We start from the raw sequence: 24,761 nt of genomic DNA, 5'->3' as shown, positions 1-24,761 counted from the left end.
TCTTGCCACCTCTTCTTAATATCCTCTGCTTCTGTTAGTTCCCTACCATTTCTGTTCTTTGTTATGCCCATCTGTGGATGAAATGTTATTCCCTTGGTATCTCTAATTTTCTTGAAGAGATCCATAGTCTTTCCCATTCTATTGTTTTCCTCTATTTCTTTGCATTGATCACTGAGGAAGGCTTTATCTCTTGTTGCTATTCTTTGGAACTCTGCATTCAAATGGGTATATCTTTCCTTTTCTCCTTTGCCTTTGGCTTTTCTTCTTTTCATACCTGTTTGTAAGGCCTCCTCAGACAACCATTTTGTGTTTTTGCATTTCTTTTTCTTGGGGTTGGTCTTGATCTCTGCCTCCTATACAGTGTCAGAAATCTCTGTCCATATTTCTTCAGGCACTGTGTCTATCATATCTAATCCCTTGAATCCATTTGTCACTTCCACTGTATAATTGTAAGGGATTTGATTTAAGTCATACCTGAATGGTCTAGTGGTTTTCCCTACTTTCTTCAATTTAAGTCTGAATTTGGCAATAAGGAGTTCATGGTCTGAGCCTCAGTCAGCTCCCTGTCTTATTTTTGCTGACTGTATAGAGCTTCTCCATCTTTGGCTGCAAAGAATATAATCAGTCTGATTTTGGTGTTGACCATCTGGTGATGTCCATGTGTAGAGGACTCCCTTTGGTTGATGGAAGAGGGTGTTTGCTATGACCAGTGTGTTCTCTTCTCAAAACTTGGTTAACCTTTGCCCTGCTTCATTCTCTATTCCAAGGCCAAATTTGCCTGTTACTCCAGGTATCTTGACTTACTACTTTTGCATTTCAGTCCCCTATAATGAAAAGAAGATGTTTTTGGGTGTTAGTTCTAGAAAGTCTTGTATGTCTTTTTAGAACCGTTCAGCTTCAGGTTCTTCAGTATTATTGGTTGGGGTTTAGACTTGGATTACTGTGATATTGAATTGTTTGCCTTGGAAACGACTGGAGATCATTCTGTCATCTTTGATATTGCATCCAAGTTCTGCATTTTGGACTCTTTTGTTGACTATGATGGCTATGTTGACTATGATGGCTACTCCATTTCTTCTAAGGGATTCCTGCCCACAGTATTAAATATAATGTTCATCTGAGTTTAAATTCAACCATTCCATCCCATTTTAGTTTGCTGACTCCTAAAATGTTGATGTTCACTCTTGCCATCTCCTGTTTGACTACTTCCAATTTGCCTTGATTCATGGACCTGACATTCCAGGTTCCTATGCAATGTTGCTCTTTACAGCATCGGACTTTGCTTCTGTCACCAGTCACATCCACAACTGGGTGTTGTTTTTACTTTGGCTCCTTCTCTTCATTCTTTCTGGAGTTATTTCTCCACTGATATCCAGGAGCATATTGGGCACCTACCAACCTGGGAAATTCATCTTTCAGAGTCCTATCATTTTGCCTTTTCATACTGTTCATGGGGTTCTCAAGGCAAGAATACTGAAGTGGTTTGCCATTCCCTTCTCCAGTGGACCACATTTTGTCAGAAGTCTCCACCATGACCTGTTTGTCTTGGGAGGCCCTACACAGCATGGCTCATGGCTTGAGTTATACAAGGCTGTGTTCCACGTGAACAGATTGGGTAGTTTTCTGTGATTTTGGTTTTACTTCTGTCTGCTCTCTGACGGAGAAGTTTAAGAGGCTTGTGGAAGCTTCCTGATGGGAGAACGTTCCTGTAGCACCCCAAATGGTCCAGGTTTGGGAGGAGTAGGCTCTGGAGTAGGAGACCAGGACATAGTAGGCAGCCCCTGTGTCAACCGAGAAATTCTCGGACCTACCTGCCTCATCCAGTTGCACCCTGGGCTCCCGCCCGTGATGTTTATGTGTGACAGGTGGGCTGGCTGGAGCAGTTGCTTCAGTCCTATTGAACCATCATGAGGTAAGGCTTGGTGCTTGACCTTGAGGCTCTTTGGTCCCGAGGACAGAGTGCTGCCCAGTGTCCCAACTGATGGCATTTGTAGCAAGCCATTTTAGGAAACTTTCATGGTTTGGACACTTTTTGGCCCGTTTTCCCGCCTGTCTACAGATTAGGCATTTTTCCTTGTGCCTTGTCCTTCAAGGACTTGGGGTTTGTCATAGGGCTTCTCTGCAGGGCGGCCAGCATCTGGGCCTGCCTTGTCTCTTTCCTTTTCTCCCTTTCCTGGGCCTTGGCCTCCCTCTCGTGTTCTCTGTTATAAAAGGTATTGTTGGCTATCTGGACCATCTCAGCTAAAGAGGCAGCAGGGTCCTGCTGCTGTATCTGTTGTAACTTTTTCCTGATGTCTGATGCACACAGGGACAAGAATTTGTCCTTTAAAAATCACCTGTTCCTCCTAAGAGTCTGAGTCCACATTGGTAAACTTTTGGAGGGCCTCCTTTAGCCTTTCCAGAAAGGCAGTGGGGTTCTCATTGGGCTCCTGAGTTATTGGCGAGACTGGGCACAGCGCCACAACTAATAGCCCTCTTTTATTTTTATGGGTGGACTCCCTTAAGGGTGAGTCTTTCTGAAGCTTATCCTACCCAATACTGTTGCAGCCTGAGAGCTGGGCATCCCTGGCTCTGGGTGCACATCCTCAGGAAGGTTGAGGCATGACAGCCTCCTGAAGATCAATTCCCCGGGCAGATTGAGGCATGTTGGCCTTCTGAGAATTGGGTCCCTGGGTAGATTGAGGCTTGTCGACCTTCTGGGACCCTTGGACTGGTGGATCCCCAAGCAGGTGGAGGCATGACAACCTCCTGAGGATCAGATTCCCTAGGCAGTTCGAGACAGGTTGACCTCCTGGGACCCCCGGACTGGTGGATCCCTGAGCAGGTTGAGATGTGATAGCCTCTCAGGGACCAGATCCCTAGGCCGATCAAGGCAGGTTGACCTCCTGGGATCCTAGTCTGGTGGATCTCCAAGCAGGCTGAGGCATGACAGTCTCCCGGGGGACCAGATCCCTAGGCAGGTCGAGGCAGGTCAACCTCCTGGGACGCCCCCAGGCTGGAGTTGGGTGGCCTCAAGGTCTCCAGCATGACCAGTGTTGGGTACAGTTAAGGGGTTGTAGTCTGAACTCATTGCTCGTTTGTCTACCATGGATGGGAATAGATACTATGATGGAAAGCAAAGCAGTCCAAGCCTGTGCCCTGAACTGGGAACCTGGTGAAATAGCCATAAGCCTTATCCTCTTATTCCTCTGAAGGAATGTAAGTCTAGTCCTCCATAAGAACAGCTTATTGTGTTTCCAGTGGTAAACAGTTCATAGACCCACTTTAGATAATAACAGAAATGACAAAAGAATGTGTTATCTGTTATCTGTTATCTGGTCCTAACAAGGGGCATTAAGAGTATTTTAATAATAAGTGGGGTGGAGTGATGTTGCCTACAGAGGGGCAGGGTCCTGGTTGTAGGAGTTAGTAAGCAGCTTAAGAACAAACTGCTAAGAGGCAATAGACCAGATGTTCCATAAAAGTGGAGTGGAGATTTGATCCTGGGCTATATTTGTAACTTTAGGAGAAGGGTGGCAAGGGTTTGGGCCCAAACAGCCTGCAGGGCTAACTCCCAAAGTGGCAAACATTATCCCTGGAAGCCCAGTTGCCCTTGAAGGGATGCTGCCCACAGATGGACTTCTAGTGGGCATTGTATGCCTGTCGCCCGCCCCAGCGGATTCACTGAGAAAGGCTGTTGTTGCACATGTTCTAGGAAACGTGGAACATGAAGGTCTGAATATCTAGAGAGATTGGATATTATACAGTATTTCTCTCCCAAGGGCCAGCTATTTTCTGGTTGTCCCTCCAGAAGATTGTAGAGGCAACATTGTGGGTCCAGACAGGGCTCAGGAAAAGCAGGCTCATGAAAACAGGAGAGAAGAGGGCAGGGCACAACTTTTGAAAGTATCACATAGCCCAAGGGCATAACATAAACCGATTAAAATCAAATGGGTCCAAGATGACAACTAAACTAGTCAGACTCAACTAAACCTTGATCCTCAGTCTGCAAGCTAAACGACACACCCAGAGGTGCCAGGACAGTTCGAAGGCACTGTCAAAAGACTGAGGAGGGGGTACTTCCCCAATTGTTGGAATGACCCTCCCACTCATTAGCATATGAAAACACCCAGCTAACTAACCACACCACCTTCCAGGGCCTAGCACTTGCCCTCTGCAATGGCCCACACCCTGTGCACTGTGCTTCTTTCTGAATCCGAACAAATCTACCTCTTACCTATTGCTGTGTCTCTCTCTCAATTTTTTCAATGAGACATCAAGAACCTGAGCTTCATTAGGTCCTGAAGCCAGGCACCGTGGGTTTTGGCGGGCTCAAGTCCCAGTTGGCTATGACTGAGTGACTAAGCATTGCACAGAGTCCCTGCCACATGGGTTTGAGTCCCTGTCTTAGGTAAACGGTTTCAAGCACAACTTTTAGAAATGGAAAAATGATCTGCCCAATAATTTGTAAACAGTGGCATAGATGGAGAGAGGAGCTGAAGGATGGGAGGAAAAAGCAGTGGGAAAAATGTGCCGAGGAATCCCCTTCATTACCTGCCAGAAAATCTGCTAAATACCTGACCTGTGCTCAGGGTTTTCATTGACCTGATCCTTGGCACAAAGAAGATTAAGGTCAGAAGAACCCCTACCCACTTGGGCAATAGCTACTAAGGCACAGCAGATAGTAGAGCCTTCAGGACACCCTGGGGCACCCAGTGCTGCTCGCCTGTTCACGGGGGTTTTGAGGAAACAAGGAATGAGAGATTGTAAAGGAATTAAGATTATGTTAGCCATATATCCTTCCAGCCATAGGAGCGAAGACTTCCTACCCCAGCCAGAGGTCTTACGGAATCTGAGACTGAGCTGCGTGTGCTTTCTGCTGGGTTTCCTTTTGCTGTCCCAGTTTCCAGCACGCTGGGCTTCTCGTCACTTCCCTTGCACTGGGTTTTCTTCATGTTCAGCTTCCTCGGCAGGAGCTTTCGCCCAGTTGGCCTTCTGCTGTGTTTTTCCTTCAACTTGCAGGGGCCAAGCCGAGGTTGTATCAGCCAGGTTAAATCCAAGTCACAGCATCATATATGTCCGGGAAGTTTGTAATTTCCTCGATTCTGTCTCACTGCAGCAAAAATCTGAAGCGTTGGACGGACCAGTATTACAGCTGCATGTTACAGCTGCGTGTTACAGCTTAGTTGTATTTGCAAGGAGAAAGGAAAGTACATCCTCGAGGCATGTGAGGTTGGGCGGACCCAAAAGACACAAGAGAAGAAAAGCCCCAAGCTCAATTTTGGCTCCTCTTTTTGTATGTTTTTTATCTTCTCCCTCTGAGCCTGCCCTGTGTAAATTGGGCTAGCCAGAAAGCTGTTTACTTCACCTGAGGTCCTCACTCTGGTCCTTGGACCTTCCTTTGTTCTATTTTCACGGGCTTTACCCTTCTTTGTCTTTTAGCCACCACCATTCTGGACTCCTTTTTCCTATTCTAACTACCTAACAAAATGATATCAGATCAGATCAGATCAGATCAGTCGCTCAGTCGTGTCTGACTCTTTGCAACCCCATGAATCGCAGCATGCCAGGCCTCCCAAATGATACAGGAATGTAATAGGTATATCATATAAGTATATAACACCACATTTATATTATATATATACTAATATATGTTATTGAATATAAAAATACTTCTATCTACTTAAGATGATGAACAGGCAAATTATACTAGCTAACACAGACTCTGGAGTGGAAATCCTTGACTTTGATTCCCAGCTCTACCATTTATTATTAAACTAACCATGGCAAACTCTTAACTTGTTTGCTTCATTTTACAAAACTTTGTGTTAAATCCCTACTATTCATTTCAAAATTTGCTGGGCCTGTGAGGGAAAATACTCAAATTGGCCTTTGGTCTTTTTCATGATAGTTTCAATATGTTCAACACTACCAAAAAATCATTTGTCAATAGAGGCCTCGTAAAGTACAGTAGATTGGGTTCTGCAGACAATTTTTGGATTGAACTGAAGGCACTGAAAATGGAGGGTTATAATTGAGATGTCAGCAAATATGACCTTAACAATTCTAGTTGATGCTCTTGGAGTATTAAATATCCCTGTTAAGTATATTTTTCCTTTTCAGTATATGAGTTTTAATATGCATCCTCTATCGCTCCAGCCATATTTCCTATATCAACAGTCCCCTGTGGCAACTTTATCTTTGAATACAGACCATTCTTGTTCAATATTTGCATAGTGATAATGAATTTTATTCTGTAAATAACAGCCTTAGTACCCTAAACTATGGCCCAGCATAACTTTACCGTTTGTAAGAACTACATTGTTTTATATTCTAAATAGCAATTTTAATGTTTTATTCATTACACTGAACAAATGCGGAATACAGTGAGAAAACTGTTGATTAATGTAGAATGAGCAGATTTGTTGTGTGAGGTGGGTACCCTCTCTCCACTGCGCTGAAAACCTGAACTTCTGAAATGCGGTATTCTAGGAGCCTTCTTGAACGTTTGGACAGTGTGAATTGTATTTGAATTAGCCACCTAAGAAGCCCAGAGCTTCCCCTAAACTCCAAACTATGAAAGAATTCTTGAAAATCTTGCTGTGCTCAGAGCCCATTTAAGGGGTTCTTGTCCTCTCTGAGGGTTGCCCAATCACTTACTCTTCAGACTTTTTCTTAGAAAAGGACAGTCATTCCAGGTATGTGGTGCAGTGTAGCCTGCTGCAAGCAGTGGATTTATTCTGACTCTCTTCTTTTATGTTAAATCATGTGATTTTTGAACTGTGTGCATAATATACTCAAGTTGGATTTAATACAGTTTCTCCAAAAACAAAAACTCAAAGTGAAATCGATGCTTCTCTTAAAAATACTGTGTTTTATTATGAGAATTTATGTTCTTCCTGGAACAGTGTTGCAAAGGCCCAGAGAAATCTAGGGCCTCTGTAGTTTGTAATTTCCTTGGCTTCCTACATGTTTTGAATCTGAAGGTCAGAAGAGTACAGAACATACCATGAACTGACTGATGAGTAAATGGTGTTTGTTTGTTTGTTTTTCAGTTTGGCAGTACTGTTTTTATAGGAGATCTCATAAGCGGGCATCAGAGAAGGCAATGGCACCCCACTCCAGTACTCTTGCCTGGAAAATCCCATGGACGGAGGAGCCTGGTAGGCTGCAGTCCATGGGGTCGTGAAGAGTCAGACATGACTGAGCGACTTCACTTTTCACTTTCATGCATTGGAGAAGGAAATGGCAACCCACTCCAGTGTTCTTGCCTGGAGAATCCCAGGGACGGCGGAGCCTGGTAGGCTGCCTTCTATGGGGTCGCAGAGAGTCGGACACGACTGAAGCGATTTAGCAGCAGCAGCAGCAGCATAAGCGGGCATAGAGTCTTCCTTTCATTTCATATAATTACAGGGGGAACCATTGTCAGAAGCTGAGTAGTAGCAGCCCTGTCCAGAGAGGACATCCTTCCTGCCTCCTTTTCCAGCCTTCTTTTGGGTGCCTCCACTGTTCCAGCCTCCTGGCTCCTGGGAGTCAAAGGTTCATAGTTCCCTCAGTACATTAGCCCAGAGCTCCCCATTTGGCATCCTGGGAGTTGGTTCCAGGCGTGTTGAGATACCGATGTCCTTAGACAGTTGAGGATGCTGTGAATGGGTTGGGAAACACTGAGTCAGTCTTTTGATAACTTCATGTGTGGCCTGGCATCCCCACCCCCAGGATGCCCCATGGTTGTGAGTTGGGGCATTTTTTCACCTGAGAGACTCTCTGTGTTTATACCACCCTGTGGAGAATGGTTGGCTCCTACAGACCTTCCGCAGAATTAGAAGTAATAAATCCATGGGCTCTTTACCAAGTGGATCCTCTCTCTGAAGTCAAAGGCTTTATCAGCAGTAAACTGGTAGCTCAGATGGTAAAGAATCTGCCTGCAATACAGGAGACCTGGATTCAATCCCTGGGTCAGGAAGATCCCCTGGAGAAGGGCATGGCTACCCACTCCCATATTCTTACCTGGAGAATCCCTTGGACAGAGGAACCGGGTGGACTGCAGTCCATGGGATTGCAAAGACTTGGACATGACTGAACTCAAAGGACAAGGAAACCCAGTCTGGCCTTGCTTATCTTGCCTGGTGTCACAGTCATTGCATCTGACAGGAACTGAGCCAGCAGGGATACTTGGTAGAAATCATATGATTAGAAACATGAGTTTGCATGTAACTCCATGAAAAAAAAAATGAGGGCTGATAAGAGTTATAATATGTGGTTGTTTTTTTTTAGGTATTGCTGCTTGTCAGTGAAAGAGCTGGAAAAAAATTCCTTAAATAAATATACAGTGTAAATATACAGTGAATTATTTTCCCAGTTTTACACATTATGAAAATGAGAGGCCCTTAATCAAATCTATTAACTCAGAAGACTACCTAAGGAGAAACATAAAAAAACAACAGTGAGACACAGAATGGATGAAAATGTTACTGTCAGTAAGTTTGACATTCAGAAATTTTGGAGGATTATTTGGCTTGAGTTACAAATGCTGCTGTAACATAACACACTTGGTTGGGCTCAGTTTAATGATGTATATTTTGTCCAGTGCATTTTCCGTAAGCAGTTGAGTGGAAGTGTGGTACAGAATACGTTATGTTGTATTTATTGATTTAAATACAGCTATGCTTCAGATCATAAACTGGATGTTGGGTTACATTTCTGGTCCTCTGGGAATCTTTTAGTTTTAATAGGCTGTGAGGATTAGGGAAAACCCTTGACACTTGAGTTCAGCCATGGCTGTGTGTGCTTTACGAAAGATACACACAAGACTTTTGAGATCACTTTGCAGAGTTTTCAAAGATCTGAAGATTGATAATCTGGTAAAATAAAAATCTGGTAGCAGCAAGCATCAAATACATTCTGCACAATTATACTCTCCAAGGGTCTGAAAACTGCTCAAATAACAGGACCTGTTGTGATATATTCATATCCAGATACATTAAATGCTAGATTAAACAAGAAAACATATCTTTAGGGAATTTAGTGGTAGCAAGTCATTAAGGTCTCTATAAAATACAACTCGAGGCCAGGAAAATTCCCAGTGTATTGAACAAGGCTTTGAAGTTGTAGGACCTTGACTGGTGCTGTTTGATAGAAATATAATTTGAGCTGCTTCAGTAATTTTAGGGTTCCTTTTTATGTTAGAACATAAAAAGAAATAGGCAAAATTAATTTTAATAATATATTTTTATAATAAAGTCTTGCCATTTCAACACATAATCAATATAAAATGATAAATGAAATATTTTAAATTATGCTTTTGTGGTAAAAGGACTTCAAAGTCTGCTGTGTATTTCACACTTGCAGAGCAACTTGATTTGGACAAGATACATTTCAGATGTTCAGATATGGCTGGGGGTTACTGGAGTAACCAGTGGAAGTCCTTGACTTTTAGTTTCATTAACAGTGTGGGTAGAGATTTTATGCTTTTCTAGTGTATACTTCAGTTCAGTTCAGTCTCTCAGTAGTGTCCGACTCTTTGCGACCCCATGAATCGCAGCATGCCAGGCTTCGCTGTCCATCACCAACTCCCAGAGTTCACTCAGACTCATGTGCATCGAGTCGGTGATGCCATATAGCCATCTCATCCTCTGTCGTCCCCTTCTCCTCCTGCCCCCAACCCCTCCCAGCATCAGGATCTTTTCCAATGAGTCAGCTCTTTGCATGAAGTGGCCAAAGTGTTGGAGTGTCAGCCTCAGCATCAGTCCTTCCAGTGAACACCCAGGACTGGTCACCTTTAGGATGGGCTGGTTGGATCTCCTTGCAGTCCAAGGGACTCACAAGAGTCTTCTCCAACACCACAGTTCAAAAGCATCAATTCTTCAGCACTCAGCTTTCTTCACAGTCCAACTCTCACATCCATACATGACCACAGGAAAAACCATAGCCTTGGCTAGACGGACCTTTGTTGGCAAAGTAATATCTCTGCTTTTTAATATACTGTCTAGGTTGGTCATAACTTTCCTTCCAAGGAGTAAGCGTCTTTTAATTTCATGGCTGCAGTCACCATCTGCAGTGATTATGGAGCCCCCAAAAATAAAGTCTGACACTGTTTCCACTGTTTCCCCATCTATTTCCCATGAAGTGATGGGACCGGATGCCATGATCTTAGTTTTCTGAATGTCGAGCTTTAAGCCAACTTTTTCACTCTCCACTTTCACTTTCATCAAGAGGCTTTTGAGTTCCTCTTCACTTTCTGCCATAAGGGTGGTGTCATCTGCATATCTGAGGTTACTGATATTTCTCCCGGCAATCTTGATTCCAGCTTGTGCTTCTTCCAGCCCAGCGTTTCTCATGATGTACTCTGCATATAAGTTAAATAAGCAGGGTGACAATATACAGCCTTGATGTACTCCTTTTCCTATTTGGAACTAGTCTGTTCCATGTCCAGTTCTAACTGTTGCTTCCTGACCTGCATACAGGTTTCTAAAGAGGCAGGTCGGGTGGTCTGGTATACCTATCTCTTTCAGAATTTTCCACGGTTTATTGTGATCCACATAGTCAAAGGCTTTGGCAGAGTCAATAAAGCAGAAATAGATGTTTTTCTGGAACTCTCTTGCTTTTTTGATGATCCAGCAGATGTTGGCAATTTGATCTCTGGTTCCTCTGCCTTTTCTAAAACCAGCTTGAACATGTGGAAGTTCATGGTTCACGTATTGCTGAAGCCTGGCTTGGAGAATTTTGAGCATTACTTTACTAGCGTGTGAGATGAGTGCAATTGTGTGGTAGTTTGAGCATTCTTTGGCATTGCCTTTCTTTGGGATTAGAATGAAAAGTGACCTTTTCCAGTCTGTGGCCACTGCTGAGTTTTCTGAATTTGCTGGCATATGGAGTGCAGCACTTTCACAGCATCATCTTTCAGGATGTGAAATAGCTCAACTGGAATTCCATCACCTCCACTAGGTTTGTTTGTAGTGATGCTTTCTAAGGCCCACTTGACTTCACATTCTAGGATATCTGGCTCTAGGTAAGTGATACTTACATGATAAAAAATTCTGAAATCCGTGCATTCTGAAACCTAGTTGTTGTTCAGTTGCTGAGTCATGTCCCACTCTTTGTGACTTGTGGACTATAGCCTGTCAGGCTTCTCTGTCCATGAGATTTCCCTGGGAAGAGTACTGGCGTCATTTCCTCCTCCAGGGGATTTTCCCAGACCAGCGATCAAACCCGCATCTCCTGCATTGGCAGGTGGATTCTGTACCACTGAGCCACCAGGGAAGTCCTTGTATTGGTGTATGTTGTTGTTGTTACTCAGTTGCGAAGTCATGTCCAGAGCTTTGCGACCCCATGGACAGCAGCATGCCAGGCTTCCCTGTCCTTCACTAGCTCGAACTCTTGTCCATTGAGTTGGTGACGCCATCCTACCATCTCATCATCTGTTGCCCCCTTCTCCTCCTGCCCTCAGTCTTTGCCAGTATCAAGTTCTTTTCCAATGAGTTGGCTCTTTGTATCAGGTTATTTTTTTTAAATATTTTTAAAAAAATTATTTGTTTTTTAATTGAAGGATAATTGCTCTACAGAATTGTGTTGGTTTCTGCCAGACATCAACATGATCTGCCAAAACATAACATCAGGTTATTTTTAACTACACCAGGGAATTAGTTGGAAAAAGGAGGAAGGGAGAGAAGTACTTACTGATTCCATGAATGAGTACAGTTTGTAGAAAAGAGATCAAGGTGTGGATTTCTGGATAATTACAGGAATAAGATGGATGGCAGTAAGGAGACAGTGAATGAGAGGATATAGAAGTTATTGAAAATAAAAAGTTGACTGTGAAATAGATATAATATTAACATATTAAGTTTTAGAAAATACAGCCAGATAATCTCCATAAACAGGAGTTCTGGATGATGGATTTTCAGCATGATCTTTACTTCTGTGGGTTTTACTTTATTTGGATCATACTGCTATGAAAGATTGTAGACCCATCTCCCGTTGCCTCATTCCCTGTAAAAGAGGAGTATGATGTATTAATATATGCTTTATAGAAATCTGGCTGTCTTTAGTAACTATTTTTCTTTCCTTAAATTAGTATAATTTAATAATACAGGATACCCAGAGAAGTACATGTAGCTTTTCTTCTGATCTCATTCTGACTCCAGCAGATTCTGTGGCCTGTTGCTTAGCTCTGTGTTTTTACAACCAAAGTAGTACTTATCATTAAGAAAAAAGATAATAATAATAGCTGCCACTTTTATCAAGTGCCTTCTGCATATTACATACCTGGACATAACAAACGTACTACCAGGTAGGCATTATTTTAACATTTTTTAGCCAGTTAATTTCTCTGGAATTCAGACCTGTATTCTAAAAATTGTTACTGGAAATACAAAAGCTGAGTTTTGAATTCAAGTCTCTCGGATGTTAAATGTCATCAGGAGGTGACATCTACTTCCTAGCATCAGGAGGTGGATAAAGTATTTCACCATCACAGGGCTTCCCTAATAGCTCTGTTGGTAAAGAATCCATCTGCAATGCAGGAGACCCTGGCCTGGTTCGATTCCTGGGTCGGGATGATCTGCTGGAGAAAGGAATAGGCTACCTATTCCAGTATTCTTGGGCTTCCCTTGTGGCTGAGCTGGTAAAGAAGCTACCTGCAATGTGGGAGACTTAGGTTCGATCCCTGAGTTTGGAAGATTCCTGAAGAAGGGAAAGGATACCTGCTGCAGTATTCTGGCCTGGAGAATTCCATGGACTGTCTAGTCCGTCGGGTCACAAAGAGTTGGACATGACTGAGAGGCTTTCACTTTCTTTCTTCATCACAGAAAACTAACCAAAATGACCATATGGATCCAGCCTTGTGTAACCCAATGATGCTATGAACCAGGCCATGCAGGGCCACCCAATAGATGGGTCATGGTGGAGAGTTCTGACGAAACATGGTCCACTGAAGACAGGACTGGCAAACCACTCCAGTATTCTTGCCTCGAGAAGCCCATGCATGAATGGTATGAATAGGCAGAGTAATAGGAGGAGGCATGATTGCTTCTGAAGAACTCTGCAGGTATTGTTCATGGTCTTATAAAAATGGGAGGGTTAGCTTTCCAGTAACTTCTGAGGCTATTGGGATCTCTGGGGGTGTGTGTGGGCAAGTTCTTGCCTAATACCTCTGGGAAGGCTACATGAAAAAAATAATGCATTGGCAAAAGGAACTCTGATATCTTTTGTTTAATATGGACCCCACTTGAAGAATTCCCTGGCTGTCTGGTAGTTAAGATGCCATACATCCAATGCAGAGTGGTGCAGGTTCAATCCCTGGTTAGGAAACTGAGATCCTCCATGCCAAGTGGCACAGCCCAAGCAAACAAACAAACCTGTTAATATAAACCCCATTCCATCCACAGAGCATCCATGGAGAAATGCTGCCCAACTCTAGCAGTAACAAGATTCGGCTGGTTGTTAACAGTGGAAACAGTGTCAGACTTTATTTTTTTGGGCTCCAAAATCACTGCAGATGGTGACTGCAGCCATGAAATTAAAAGACACTTACTCCTTGGAAGGAAAGTTATGATCAACCTAGATAGCATATTCAAAAGCAGAGATATTACTTTGCCAACAAAGGTCCGTCTAGTCAAGGCTATGGTTTTTCCTGTGGTCATGTATAGATGTGAGAGTTGGACTGTGAAGAAGGCTGAGCACCGAAGAATTGATGCTTCTGAACTGTGGTGTTGGAGAAGACTCTTGCGAGTCCCTTGGACTGCAAGGAGATCCAACCAGTCCATTCTGAAGGAGATCAGCCCTGGGATTTCTTTGGAAGGAGTGATGCTAAAGCTGAAACTCCAGTACTTTGGCCACCTGATGTGAAGAGGTGACTCATTGGAAAAGACTCTGATGCTGGGAGGGATTGGGGGCAGGAGGAGAAGGGGACGGCAGAGGATGTGATGGCTAGATGGCATCACTGACTCGATGGACGTGAGTCTGAATGAACTCTGGGAGTTGGTGATAGACAGGGAGGCCTGGCGTGCTGTGATTCATGGGGTCGCAAAGAGTCGGACACGACTGAGCGACTGAACTGAAGTGACCGTCTGGATCCACAAAGCGAATGCTGCAGTGGTTTGTCCATTTTAGTGCATGGTAGCACTCCTGACAACTGGCCCCTCTGTAACTGGATAAATTTGTCCTGGAATAGTGCTTCCATCATGCTCACACCTTAGGAGCTTGTAGTGAGAGGCATTGTGGTGGGAGGAGAAGAGTTTGGGATCAGACAGACATGTGTTCAGATCCCTACTGTGTAGTTCAGTAGCCACGAACCTTGCTTTGCTTGTAATATGGAGGTTCACATCCCTCCTTCATGGTGGGGACTGCCTTAGGTAACGGTAAAAAGTACCTGTCACATTGCCTGGTGTGTACATGGTATATGGATTATATTTTTGGTGCTGAGATACTATTGGGAATAATATATCTATGTAATTTACACTAAACAAAGTGACAGATATGTTTCTGAGCATTCTAAGTGGCCATGGTAAAACCCTAAGGGGAATAAATTACTCCCAGTCACAGATGAACACGTTATTATAACAGTGCTTCATGGAACTGTGCTTAGACAAGGAATTGTCCCTGCCTACCTTCAGAATTATCCAAGGCCACCTCCAGAGGAATCGTTCAGCTACTGGTGTGTCCCATGGGCTCAGCTTTGGAATAGTGAAAATATTTGACTTCATTGTCCCCTGTTTGTCAGTTGAGAATTTCTCTTCGAACTGCCATGTAGTCAAGAGATGTGGTGTCTTCAGGTACCACTGGTCATTAGTCATCCATTGTATTCTGCCCAGAACCTCCCAGGTGGCGCTAGTGGTAGAGAATCCACCTGCCAATGCAGGAGACCCACGAGACGTGGGTTCGATCCCTGGGTCAGACATGACTGAGGGACTGAGTGCAATGCAAAATGTATTTTGCCCAAAGCAGGTTAGTAGCCACTGGGAAGGAGAAGTTTCGATAAATTTCACTGCATTCACCAATTCAGAGATAGAACTCAAACTCCGTTAACTAATATTTATTTATCCTAGTTCATAGCATATGCTGTGCAGGCTTGTGCATTGTTTTCAACAACAGCTATTTATTCCACTTCGAAAGAATTTCAGAGATAGAACTCTCTGAATAATTTCTGTGTTATAAATACCATTTTTTACAGTATGAACCTAATAAATTGCAGTCCATAGATTATTTTCAGTGACTTAGTATGATTCTTTTTTTGTGTGTGCATTTTTTACATAGAGGTTTCTTAGACTCCACAGCCTTATAAGGAAGAGAAACTGAAAGATGTATCAGTGCCTTAATTTCACTGATGCAGGAGTTATGGTCCAGATTGGTTCACTAATTTACCACTGGAACCCAGTATCATGGGTAATGGTAGTATCTTACTCTCCCTTATTTAATATGAATTTCATTAATCAAATAATGTTTAGTGGGAAGCTACAAGAATTTAGCATATTGCTAAGAAAATAGACACTCCAAACAAAATGCAAGGATTATTCAAGAGAGTTGGAGAGTTGGATATTTTTCAAGTTGCTTTCCCTCCTGTGATTATGAATGCCTTGTGTAGTCTCCTCTTCATTCCACAGGACTTCCACAGTGGTGGTAAAGAATCTGTCTGCAGTGCAGGAGACCCGTGTTTGATCCTTGGGTTGGAAAGATCCCCTGGAGAAGGGAATGGCAACCCACTCTAGTATTTTTGCTTGGAGAATTCCATGGACGGAGGAGCCTGGCGGGCTACAGTAAATGGAGTCACAAAGGGTTGGACACAACTGAGTGGCTTTCACTTTATGGGTGATAGCTAACTTTGGAATGACTCGTGTATATATACACTGGACATCATTCTGTAATATCTGTGTGGGAAAAAAAAGGTAGAGCAAGATTTTAGCAAAAGTTTAGGCTTAGAGAAGTTCATTTGGGAGTTAATAGTCAAATCTCTGGTAGGGGAACTTCCTAAGAGAGAAAGGGCTGTTGTAAAATTAAGGGGAATTTTTGTAAGATATCCCTCTGTAGGGAGGTAGACTGTTCAAAAGACAGCCAATGGTAGCACAGAAATTGGAGAGAAGAATCCGAGACCTCATTGAAATGGGGGAGGGAGATTGTATTTCCAAGTGGAGTTGCTAAATAAACTTCAGAGAGACCATTTCAAGACAGGGGGAGGTGGATCACAGTAGAGTGAATAAGTTGTGATCCTACGTCTGAGGAAGGATAGAAACTGCTTTCTAGTTATGGGGAGTTGTAGTAGAACTGCCTGAATGTTAGAACTGAGATGGAGATTATCTGAATATTTTTAAGGAGAGGGAGAAGACGCAAGCATATGGTAGAAAAGAGTAGAAAATTAGAACCCAGATGTGGTGAGGGAAGGTTAAAGCCCCTCAATGAAATAAAAACCTTTAAAAGGCTAGCTGGGGTGGGCGTGTATGCCATCAAGCATTTGAACCTGAGGGTTGAAGTATATTGAAGTTTGAAGCTTGTGAGTGAAAATTAAATAAATGTTCATTATGTAAGTTATCAACCAGCAGCCGTCACAGTGAAGGAAGTTTTGGACAAAGTCTCCAAATAGGAATAGAGAAATAGATTTTCTGTATTTTGCAGAAAGATCTTCAAATATTAACAATAGAAAGACCTTCAAAATATTAATGGTATACGGCTTGCTATTGTGTGACAGTTGTGTTCACTGAATGTTCTTTTCAAATTCAAGTTGACTGGTAGAGTCATGTGCATACTTCATAGCCCTGCTCTGGATTAATAGTTGTTATCTATTTGGTTGAGTTGTCATCTATTTAGTTCTCATGAATTGAAATGCAGTTATTTTCATCCTTCACACCATGGCTTTCTGCAGAGATGAAGTATGTGTAAAACCACAACACCTGGTTTTACCATTCCTTTTTTGCAGGATCAGTACTTACCCAAATAGCAGTGTGCCATCTCCAGCCATTGTTAATCTTAATATATATGATTGTTGCGTTCAGTTGCTCAGTCATTTCCAACTCTTAGTGACCCTAGGGATTGCAGCACACCAGGCTTCCCTGTCCTTTACTGTCTGCCTGAGTTTGCTCAAGCTCATATCCATTGAGTCAGTAATGCCATCCAACCATCACATCCTCTGTCACACCCTTCTCCTCTTGCCCTCAGTCTTTCCCAGCATCAGGGTCTTTTCCAAGGAGTCGGCTCTTCGCGTCTAGTGGCCAAAGTATTGGAGCTTCAGCACCAATCCTTCCAATGAATATTCAGAACTGATTTCCTTTAGGATTGACTGGCTTGATCTCCTCGCTGTCCAAGGGATTCTCAAGAGTCTTCTCCAGCACGACATTTCGAAAGCACAATTCTTCAGCACTCGGCCTTTTCTGTGGTCCAACACTCACATCTGTACATGACTACTGGAAAAACCATACCTTTGGTTATATGGACCTTTGTTGGGGAAGTGATGTCTCTGCTTTGTAATACACTGTCTAGATTTGTTATAGCTTTTCTTCCCAGGAGCAAGCGTCTTTTAATTTTGTGGCTGCAGTCACCATCCGCAGTGATGTTGGAGTCCAAGAAGATGAACTCTGATAGTTTCCACTTTTTCCCCATCTGTATGCCATGAAGTGATGGGACTTTATGCTGTGATCTTAATTTTTTGAATGTTGAGTTTTAACATTGAGTTTTTTGCTCTCCTGTTTCACCTTCATCAAGAGAGTCTTTACTTCGTTTTTACTTTCTCCCCTTAAATTGTTATCTTCTGCATATCTGAGTTTGTTGATATTTCTCCAGGCAGTCTTTATTCCAGCTTGTGAGTCCTCCAGCCCAGCATTTCCCATGATGTACTCTGCATATAAGTTAAATAAGCAGGGTGCCGATATATAGCTTTGACGTATTCCTTTACAGTTTTGAACCAGTCTGTTATTCCATGTCCAGTTCTAACTGTTGCTTATTGAACTGCATATGGGTTTCTCAGGCAGGTAAGGTGGTCTGGTATTCCCATCTGTTTAAGAATTTTCCACCATTTGTTGTGATCAGCACAGTCAAAAGCTTTTGAAGCATAGGCAATGAAGCAAAAGTAGATTTTTTTTTTTTTTAAATTTCCTTTATTTTTCTATGATCCTGCTGGTGTTGGCAGTTTGACCTCTGGTTCCCTTGCATTTTCTAAATTCAGTTTTTACGTCTGGAAATTCTCAGATCACATAATGCTGAAGCCTAGCTTGAAGGATTTTGAACATAATCTTGCTAATATGTGAAATGAGTGCAATTGTATGGTAACTTGAACATTTTTTGGCATTGCCTTTCTTTGGGATTGGAAAGAAAACTGACCTTTCTCAGTACTGTGGCCAGTGCTGAGTTCTCCACACTTACTGGCATATTGAATGCAGCACTTTGACAGCATTATCTTTTAGGATTTGAAGTGGCTCAGCTTGAATTCTATCACCGTCACTAGCTTTGTTCATAGTAATCCTTAAGGCCCACTTGACTTCACACTCCAGGATCTCTGGTTCTAGGTGATGATCACACCATCATGGTTATCTGGGTCATGAAGGTCTTTTTTATATTCAGTTCAGTCGTTCAGTTGTGTCCAACTCTTTGCGGCCCCATGAACCACAGCATTCCAGGCCTCCCTGTCCATCACCAACTCCCAGAGTCCACCCATAGCCATGTCTATTGAGTCGGTGATGCCATCCAACCATCTCATCCTTTGTCATCCCCTTCTCCTGCCCGCAATCTTTTTTTTTTTTTTTTAATGTTTTAATCTTTTTTTCTCTTAATTTTATTTTATTTTTAAACTTTACAATATTGTATTAGTTTTGCCAAATATCGAAATGAATCCGCCACAGGTATACCTGTGTTCCCCATCCTGAACCCTCCTCCCTCCTCCCTCCCCATACCCTCCCTCTGGGTTGTTCCAGTGCACCAGCCCCAAGCATCCAGTATCGTGCATCGAACCTGGACTGGCGATTCATTTCATACATGATATTATACATGTTTCAATGCCATTCTCCCAAATCTCCCCACCCTCTCCCTCTCCCACAGAGTCCATAAGACTGTTCTATGCATCAGTGTCTCTTTTGCTGTCTCATACATAGGGTTATTGTTACCATCTTTCTAAATTCCATATATATGTGTTAGTATACTGTATTGGTGTTCTTCCTTCTGGCTTACTTCACTCTGTGTAATAGGCTCCAGTTTCATCCACCTCATTAGAGCTAATTCAAATGTATTCTTTTTAATGGCTGAGTAATACTCCATTGTGTATATGTACCACAGCTTTCTTATCCATTCATCTGCTGATGGGCATCTAGGTTGCTTCCATGTCCTGGCTATTATAAACAGTGCTGCGATGAACATTGGGGTACACGTGTCTCTTTCCCTTCTGGTTTCCTCAGTGTGTATGCCCAGCAGTGGGATTGCTGGATCATAAGGCAGTTCTATTTCCAGTTTTTTATGGAATCTCCACACTGTTCTCCATAATGGCTGTACTAGTTTGCATTCCCACCAACAGTGTAAGAGCATTCCCTTTTCTCCACACCCTCTCCAGCATTTATTATTTGTAGACTTTTGGATCGCAGCCATTCTGACTGGCGTGAAATGGTACCTCATAGTGGTTTTGATTTGCATTTTTCTGATAATGAGTGATGTTGAGCATCTTTTCATGTGTTTGTTAGCCATCTGTATGTCTTCTTTGGAGAAATGTCTATTTAGTTCTTTGGCCCATTTTTTGATTGGGTCATTTATTTTTCTGGAGTTGAGCTGTAGGAGTTGCTTGTATATTTTTGAGATTAGTTGTTTGTCAGTTGCTTCATTTGCTATTATTTTCTCCCATTGTGAAGGCTGTCTTTTCACCTTGCTAATAGTTTCCTTTGTTGTGCAGAAGCTTTCCAGCATCAGGGTCTTTTCAAATGAGTCAGTTCTTCGCATCAGGTGGCCAAAGTATTGGAGTTTCAGCTTCAACATCAGTCCTTCCTATGAACATCCAGGACTGATCTCCTTTAGGATGGACTGGTTGGATCTCCTTGCAGTCCAAGGGACTCTCAAGAGTCTTCTCCAACACCACAGTTCAGAAGCATCAATTCTTTGGCGCTCAGCTTACTTTATAGTCCAACTCTCACATCCATACGTGACCACTGGAAAAACCATAGCTTTGACTAGACAGACCTTTGTTGGCAAAGTAATGTCTCTGCTTTTCAGTATGCTGCCTAGGTTGGTTATAACCTTCCTTCCAAGGAGTAAGCGTCTTTTAATTTCATGGCTGCAGTCACCATCTGCTGTGATTTTGGAGCTCAGAAAAATAAAGTCAGCCACTGTTTCTACTGTTTCCCCATCTATTTACCATGAAGTGATGGTACCGGATTCCATGATCTTAGTTTTCTGAATGTTGAGCTTTAAGCCAACTTTTTCACTCTCATTTTTCACTTTTATCAAGAGGCTCTTTAGTTCTTCTTCACTTTCTGCCATAAGGGTGGTGTCATTTGCATATCTGAGGTTATTGATACTTCTCCCGGCAATCTTGATTCCAACTTGTGCTTCCTCCAGCTCAGCATTTCTCATGATGTACTCTGCATATAAGTTAAGTAAGCAGGGTGACAATATACAGCCTTGATGTACTCCTTTTCCTATTTGGAACCAGTCTGTTGTTCCATGTCCAGTTCTAACTGTTGCTTCCTGACCTGCATACTGGTTTTTCAAGAGGCAGGTCAGGTGGCCTGGTATTGCCATCTCTTTAAGAATTTTTCACAGTTTATATAGTTCTTCTGTATATTCATGCCACATCTTCTTAAACACTTTTGCTTCTGTTAAATCCTTGCTAATCCTTTATTGTGCTTGTCTGTGCATGAAATGTTCCCTTGGGATCTCCAGTTTTCTTGAAGATCTCTCTGGTCTTTCCCATTCTGTTGTGTTCCTCTGTTCTTTTGTATTATTCACTTAAAAAGACTTTATCTCTCCTTGCTATTCTCAGGAACTCTGCATTAAGTTGGTTATATCCTTCCCTTTTTCCTTTGCCTTTTGCTTCTCTTCTTTTCTCAGCTATTTGTCAGGCCTCCTCAAACAACCACTTTGCCTTCTTGCATTTTTTCCCCCTTTGGGGGATGGTTTTGGTCATCACTTTCTGTGCAGTGTTACGAACCTACATCCATAGTTGTTCAGGCACTCTGTCTACCAGATCTAGTCACTTGAATCTGCTTGTCAGCTCCACTGTATAATCGTAAGGGATTTGATGTATGTCATACCTGAAGCAGATCAGATCAGATCAGTCGCTCAGTCGTGTCGGACTCTTTGCAACCCCATGAATCGCAGTACGCCAGGCCTCCCTGTCCATCACCAACTCCTGGAGTTCACTGAGACTCACGTCCATTGAGTCAGTGATGCCATCCAGCCATCTCATCCTCTGTCGTCCCCTTCTCCTCCTGCCCCCAATCCCTCCCAGCATCAGAGTCTTTTCCAGTGAGTCAACTCTTAGCATGAGGTGGCCAGAGTACTGGAGTTTCAGCTTCAGCATCATTCCCTCCAAAGAAATCCCAGGGCTGATCTCCTTCAGAATGGACTGGTTGGATCTCCTTGCAGTCCAAGGGACTCTCAAGAGTCTTCTCCAACACCACAGTTCAAAAGCATCAATTCTTCGGCACTCAGCCTTCTTCACAGTCCAACTCTCACATCCATCCATGACCACAGGAAAAACCATAGCCTTGACAGCTTAGTGGTTTCCCTACTTTCTTCAATTTGAGCCTGAATTTTGCAATAAGGAGCTAATGGTTTGAATCACAGTCAGCTCCAGGTCTTGTTTTTGCTCAGTATAGAGGTTCTCCCATCTTCACTGCAAAGAATAAAATTGCTGTGATTTTGGTATTGACCATCTGATGATGTCCATGTGTAGAATTCTCTCTTGTGTTGGAAGAGGATGTGTGCTATGACCAGTGTGTTCTCTTGTCTAAATTCTGATAGTCTTTGCCTTGCTTCATTTTATACTCTGAGACCAAACTTGCCTGTTATTCCAGGCATCTCTTGACTTCCTACTTTTGTATTCCATTCATCTATCATGCAAAGAACATCTTTTTTGGTATTATATCTAGGAGGTCTTGAAGGTCTTCATAAAAGCTTTCAACTTAGGTTTCTTCAGTATTAGTGGTGGGGCAAAGACTTGGATTACTGTGATACTGAATGATTTGCCTTGGAAACGAACTGAGTTCATTCTGTCATTTTTGAGACTGCAACCATGTACTACCTTTCAGACTCATGCTGACTATGAGGGGTACTCCATTCCTTCTAAGGAATCTTACCTGCGGTAGTAGATACAATGGTCATTTGAATTAAATTTGCCCATTCCCGTCTATTTCAGTTCATTGATTCCTAATATGTTGATATTCACTCTTGCCATCTCATGTTTAACCACATCCAGTTAACCTTGACTCATGAACCTAACATTCCAGGTTCCTATGCAGTATTGCTCTTTACAGCATTGGACTTTATTTTCACACCAGACACATCCACAACTGAGTGTCCTTTCTGGTTTTGCTCAGCCTATTCATTCTTTCTGTAGCTATTTCTCAGCTCTTCCCCATTAGCATCTTGGACACCTATCCACCTGGGGGACTCATCTTTCAGTGTTATATCTTTTTTCCTTTTCATACTGTTCGTGGGGTTCTCATGGCAAGAATACTGAAGTGGTTTGCCATCATCAAAAATATATGATAAATGAAGTAGTATTTTGACATCCTTTTGGGAATAAAGTCAGAGAATTTAAGAACTATCCTTGTAAAGTCTGATGGTTTTTTGATAGTGTAGTTGAATTAAAGTATAAGAATAGATTTTCCATACATATTGGGGAAATACCTGTGAGCAGTTTGTTGTTTACTCCCAATAGTTATTTGATAAAGTTATTTTACTTGCGAACATTTCTTGGCAATTATAAATGATTAATCCATGTATTATATATATATCAGACTAATTCTGATGTTTATATGTAAATAGTTTTATGTTTGTATTCAAGTAGGCCTTCAGGTCTGCAGGTGGCCAATTTTTGTTTTGAGATTGTTTTCGAAAATGCCTTTGTTATTCTCGGCTATACTGTTGTTTTTCAAAATCATTTAAAATAATTTTCTGGAATATTTTTAGAAAAGAAAAACTTACTCATATAACTTATGCTTGTGTCAGGAATTTCTCTCTAATCAGGTTTTCACTGGTGCTTGACTCTGTGCGTGTGCACACATGCGCCCTATTGGCATATTTTCACTGCTTCGTATTTGAATAGTAAATATTTTGAAATATCCATAAAGGTCAGTGATGTCAGAAATATCTTCAGTTGTGGAACATAGCACATGAAAAAGGCCTTTTACAGTTATTTTCCGCCATGTAATTAGCTACTTTACAACATATTTTTAATACTGTTGGTTTAGAATACATAATATAAATCCTTTTATATTATAAGACATATGTGCATCTAAGACACTAGAAATTATGCTCTCAGGATTGGTTTGGTTATTCTTTTGAAATGGTCATTCTCTCCACTGTAGAGGCTTCTCTACTGTATCAGAGCTCCTTGTTGGGTGACATGGGCTAGCTGGTGTAGGTATGTCAGCTGGGATGCTCAGTCATATGCATGTGTGTGTAAGTTATATGTGTCTGTACATACATGTGTGTGTGTTCTCAGAGTCAGCTTTAAACATGCTCATTCCTCATATACCTCTTTAACTTCAAGACTTAGCTTCGTTTCACCTCGCTGTGGGTTCCCTCAGTTTCGTGCTATAGTTTATTATTTTCATTAGAGCCCCTATGATGATATTAGGATTTCAATTTGATACATGTTAGCGGATATGGACTTTAATCACACTTACTTTCAATTCAAAATGGAGGTATTCATACTGGGTCATTGGAATAGCTATGCCTTGTACATGAATTTATTAACTAATATTATAATAATGCCTTTGTTGCCGTTGTTCTGTCACCAAGTTGTGTCCAAGCCTTAGTTCATGTTAAACATGTGGTGAACATCCACTAGATGGTATCCATTATTGTTATAATTATTTTACTTGTTTATATTCTCCCTTTTGTTGTCCATGAGCCTCTTTAAATCAGGTATTGTGATATATGATTTGTAATGCCCTCAATTTTTGGCATATATTAATATGAATTGGATAAGGCAATGGCACCCCACTTCAGTACTGTTGCCCAGAAAAATCCCATGGATGGAGGAGCCTGGTGGGCTGCAATCCATGGGGTCGCTAAGAGTCGGACATGACTGAGCGACTTCACTTTCACTTTCCACTTTCATGCATTGGAGAAGGAAATGGCAACCCACTCCAGTGTTCTTGCCTGGAGAATCCCAGGGACAGAGAAGCCTGGTAGGCTGCACTCCATGGGGTTGCACAGAGTTGGACACGACTGAAGCGACTTAGCAGCAATATGAATTAATAACAGAATATAGGTACCATGTAATAAATGTCAGTAGACCCTCAATTAAGACCTGCTAGCTATTGCTTGCATTATATTTGAGTTGACTTCCAATTTCAGTAATTTTTAGTTTTTCAAATGGTGGTTTTGATCCTTCTAGAGAGGAATCCACCTAATACATCACTTGTTATTCTCAATAAATAGTATTTTGATTTTTTGGTATTAATTATGAGGGAAGCAGAGAGAAGCATATGGTTATGTAATACATTTGACAGTCTACTAATTTGCTCATCATTGAGAAATACTTATTGATTATATATTTGCTTTGACAGCCAGCTATCTGTTATGAACCAGATTATGAACTGCATGGGGCAGTGATTATGATATCTGAATGTACACGCTAGATTAATGAG

At 42.1% G+C, this 24,761-nt stretch overlaps 1 protein-coding gene across 18 annotated transcripts in view; it reads left to right on the top strand.

Annotated features, from left to right (window-relative positions):
• KLF12 (KLF transcription factor 12) overlaps positions 1-24,761 on the top strand; it is a 536,618-nt gene that overhangs the window by 135,584 nt on the left and 376,273 nt on the right. The window lies entirely within an intron of this gene.

This window comes from Bos javanicus, chromosome 12, assembly GCF_032452875.1.
Source record: "Bos javanicus breed banteng chromosome 12, ARS-OSU_banteng_1.0, whole genome shotgun sequence".
In the NCBI taxonomy this organism is placed as follows: Eukaryota; Metazoa; Chordata; class Mammalia; order Artiodactyla; family Bovidae; genus Bos; species Bos javanicus.
The sequence above is the reverse complement of the archived record's forward strand: the minus strand, read 5'-3'. Positions and strand labels throughout refer to the sequence as shown.